This window comes from Lynx canadensis, chromosome A1, assembly GCF_007474595.2.
Source record: "Lynx canadensis isolate LIC74 chromosome A1, mLynCan4.pri.v2, whole genome shotgun sequence".
Taxonomy (NCBI): domain Eukaryota; kingdom Metazoa; phylum Chordata; class Mammalia; order Carnivora; family Felidae; genus Lynx; species Lynx canadensis.
In genome coordinates, this window is record NC_044303.2 from 162,315,151 (window position 1) to 162,319,975 (window position 4,825).

Consider the following 4,825-nt stretch of genomic DNA (forward strand, 5'->3'; position numbering starts at 1 on the left):
CCGCTTAACCAACTGAGCCACCCAGGCGCCCCCTATTTAATTAATTTTTGTCAGTCATCACATCTTAGCATATCTATGTGTCAGACTCTATGAGGGTATTACACTCTCTAGTTAACAGATAATTTGAAAATTAGAGATTTCAGAGCAAATAAGTGAGAGAGCCAGGACTAGACCAGGCCTTTTTGTCTGTAGCCCCGAGCTTCTTTCTGCATAGACACCACTGATTATTGACTATGAAAGTTCCCTTTGCCCCAAACTGTTAAAGAAGAACAGTCTTGAGCCCTGCTACCCAAGTCAATAGTCATTAGCCTTGTGTTGCTATTGAACACTTTGGCAGCTATGAGTTCAGTATTTGGGGATGTGTCACTCTATGTGTCCCTGAAATTTCTTCCCCAAACATGGCTCCCTTTTTGATAAAACAAGCTTCTTTGAGGGGCACCTGGGTGGCTCAGTCAATTAGGCGTCCAACTTTGGCTCAGCTCATGATCTCGCATTTGGTGAGTTCAAGCCCCGCGTCTGGCTCTGTGCTGACAGCTCAGAGGCTGGAGCCTGCTTCGGATTCTGTGTCTCCCTCGCTCTGCCCCTCCCCTGCTCATGCTCTGTCTCTCTCTGCCTCAAAAATAAATAAAAACATTTTAAAAATTAAAAAAAAAAACAAGCTTCCTTGTTTGAGAGTTTTACCTTCTTTTGGAGCTGGGCTATTCACATAATAAGTTTTGGATTAGTCCTCAGCTTTCTCTTTTTCCCTCCTCAGAGGAAGAATACATCTGTGTGAACTCTCAGGGGGTCCCTTTCTTTATCTTTTTAGTTGACTGTTAATTAGCAATAGCCATTTGTTGTATTTTTCTAGAGTATCAGTTATGATGTTTAACAATAGTCATTTAATCCTATTTTTTCTTAAAACTGCTATTTCCCCATACCTGTTATATGATACCAGTATACTATTTTGATTCACCAAATGATCCAGGATAGAACCTAAGTCAGTCTAGGGTGCATAAGTTATACTTATGGCACAGAATTCCATATCAATTATTTCTGTTGAACTGTTGTTTATCCCTCAGCTCACATCTATGGCTTCCTACGGGGTTCCCTCGGACCAACTGACAGAGAGGGAAAATTCAGGTCTAATTCTCTGATGAGTCAGCTTTAGAGGATTCTGAAAATGTACATCTGCTGTACTTCAGCACAATCCGAGCGTGGTCCTACAGGACAGTGGTAAGAGGGAACCCTCCCAGTGAGCAGAGTTGGGAGTAGTATGCTTGGTCATTCATTCTGTATCAAAGTGACACATGATTTAACTAGTTGAATAGGAACCTAGAAGGACAAAGATCGGAACATAGAAAAAAAGGAAGTCTGGAGTATTACTTTCAGATAGATTTAGATTATTGTGTATCTCATGTTTGACAGAGACAAAAAACCTCTGTCACAGAAGAATATGTCAACTACTAGGTGGACAAGATGACCCATCCTACTGATGAGCATCAACTCATTTCTCAGCCAGTACAGTGTTTGTACAATGCACCCATGAACAAGTTGTCTGTGGTGGCTGAGATGGAACTATGCATGGGCCCAACAGTGTGGGTTCCTTCTCACTAAGGCTGAGTAACTATTGCCACTGCTGAATGTACAACCTATCAATGGTAGCAACCAATGTGAGCCCTCAATATGGTACACACTCAAGTTGAGCAATTTGAAGGCCTATTGAAATGATACATGGTGAAGTTATTGGACCCTTTCAAATTAGATCCTTCAAGAGGAGACAATAATTTAAACTTAGCAGAATTAACGTAATTCTGGGTATGGATTTGCTTTCCTACATTCAGTACTTCACCAACCTTATCATCCAGGGTCTTAAAAAACTCCTAATTCATTAGAATAGGATCATTAAAATTTCCTTGCACTAACAGGCCAATTTTATGGCAAGCAAGGTGAGGTAATGCATGCATTTCCATTACCACTGACTCTACTTGTTTTACTCCACACTGTATCACCATAAAGTGTTAACGTGATAATAGAAGGACCTCTTAACTCCTCAGTAAAATGACAGCTCAGAGCTAAGACACCATGCAGGTTTGGTATGCTATCTTTTAAGATGTGTAATATCCATTAAACTAATGGCCAATATATAATGTTGTGTCCCTAACATCTAGACTTCCAGTCTTGTTATCAAGTAATAAAAGTACCATTGGTACTTTTCCTGTTCCTTTTCCTATCAAGTAATAAAAGTACCATTGGTACTTTTCCTATTGCTTTTCCTATTACTCCTGTCAGTCTATTTTAGAAATCTTTGTTTCTGGTATTCACAATTCAGACTCTGTTAGATGAGAAGTCTTGATTTCTAATGTGGGAATGTTTCTTCCAGCGGACGCAATAAAGATCCCACTGAACCTGAAGCTAAGATTACTACCTCATTGAGTTGGGCTGCTCATGCCAATGAGTTATGATTTTGGCAGGGGAAATTGACCCTAAACTTGACAAAGAGATAGATTTGGTGCTATACAATGGGGAAGGAGGAGGTATGTCTGGGACCCAGAAGATTCACGGGGTGTCTCTTGTTGCTTCAGTCCTCAGAAATAAATCTGAGTGGAAAATTGCAGCAATCAGAGTCCACCATGGATAAGTCAACTAAGTGCTCAAACTCCTTGAAGATTTGGGTCACCTCTTAGACAAGAAACCCACATTAGCTGAAGAGAGGGAATTCTAAGAAGGAGATGATGAATACCAATTATGATTTGGAATGGTTTACAGATGATAGGACTAAAGTTGCCAAATTAATCCTCTTCTGTAAAGCTTACAGCCATCTGACAATTTGGATTGGTTATGGATTGGAATTAATGGAGGTTACCAGCCTATACAAGTGGTACATTAGATTAAATACCTTGTGCACTGCCTCATTTCTTCCCTGCCTCATGTCTCATGCTAGTAATTGATTTAGCAAACAATACTGCACAGACTGTGCCTAATATTAAGCATGCATTGCTTCTTGCATACTGCTTGGGTGCTTTTCTGGCACATGCCTTGGGACATCTGTGGGAGCTACCTGAGAATTCACTTATGCTAACCAAAAGTTCAGGAAGTTTATCACTCATGGAGAAACTCTCAATGGAGGATAGAGTCTGATGCATAATTGCTTCTTCTTTACATTCCTTGAATTTTGAGATGCTTCTAAATTTCCTCAGTCCAGGTGGGACTGAGCACTCAGTCTCCACAGAAACAATTTGAAAACACATCTTTATATAGTTCTCATCTTTCCTGTTATGCTTTCCCTATGTCTTACTCTATTCAGTCTGCTATAACAAAATATAATAGACTATGTGGCTTATGAATAATAAACTTTTCATCTTTACTTTTCATAGTTCTGGAGGGTGAGATATCCAAGAACAAAGCACCTCCAGATTGGGTGTCTGCTGAGGGCCAGCCTCCTGGTTCAAAGACAGCCATCTTCTTGTTATGTAATCACATGGTGTAGAAGGTCAGGAAGCATTCTGGGGCCCTTCTTCTATAAGGACTAATCCCATTCATGATGGCTCCACCCTCATGACATAATCACTTCCCAAAATCCCCACCTCCAAATACCATTACATTGAGGATTAGATTTCAACATATGGATTTTGGAGGGACACAAGCATTCTGTCTCTGGCACCCTGTTTCCTCACTTCCACTCCCTGGGAACATGTGCCCAATACACTATTTGCATTAAAACCACTTTGAACTGTGTTTTAAAGGGAACTTATATTATGAATATGACATGAATATGCATATTTTTTCTCTGGATAGATTCCTTAAATTTGTTATCCCCACATATCCATACATGTGCCAGTTTAGAAAGCATCAGAATAGGTAAGATATCTAGAGGTGTAGAGATAAAAGAAGAGGGAAAAGGGGTGCCTGGGTGGCTCAGTTGGTTACATGAATGAGTCTTGATTTCGGCTCAGGTCATGGTCTCATGGTTGGTGAGTTCAAACCCCACCCCCACCCCCTATGCTCTATGCTCTGTGCTGACAGTGTGGAGCCTGCTTGGAATTCTCTATCTCTCTATCTCAAAAATAGATAGATAGATAGATAGATAGTTAAAAAAAAAGAAAAAGAGAACAGAAGAGTTCTGCCACCCCCCCTGCAGCCTGTATTACAACCACTGCCCTACACCATTGTCTCCTTCCCTATTCATGGGTGCTACAAGGCCATGCCCATGCTGCTGGCTGGCCAGGGCCAGAGCTGGAAGAAAGAAGTGGTGACCAAGGAAGCCTGGCTGCAGGACTCACTCAAGGCATCCAGTTTGTATGGGCAGCTTCCTGAGTTTCAGGGTAGAGATCTTATCCTGAGCCAATCCAATGCCATCTGAAAGCTGCTCCCTTGGGCTCTATGAGAAAGACCAGTGGGAGATGACTCTGGTGTATGTGGTGAAAGACGATGTGGAGGATCTTTGCTGCAAATACCTTGTTTTTATCTATACAACTATAAGGCAGGCAAGGAGAAGTATATAAAGGCATGACCAGAGCACATGAAGCTTTTTGAGATCCCACTGTCCCAGAACCAGGGGGACCAGGCCTTCATCTCGGGCAACCAGATGTCCTTCGCAGACTACAACCTGCTGAACTTGCTGATTCACCAGGTCCTGGTCCCCAGCTGCCTGGACTCCTTCCCCCTACTCTTGGCCTGTGTGGTGTCTGTCAGTGTCTGGCCCAAGCTCAGGCCTTCCCCTTCTCCTGGCACACAAAGTTCCCCATCAACTGCACCAGGAAGAAGTGAGAACATGGGACACTCTCTGTACAGGGTGAGGGCTACCTGCCTTCCTGTCTCCAGGAACAATAAAATTTACAAGTGA

The 4,825-nt window shown here is 42.1% G+C and overlaps 1 pseudogene; it reads left to right on the forward strand.

Moving 5' to 3' along the window:
* The first annotated feature begins 2,440 nt into the window (after positions 1-2,440).
* On the forward strand, positions 2,441-4,825 carry LOC115519766 (annotated as a pseudogene).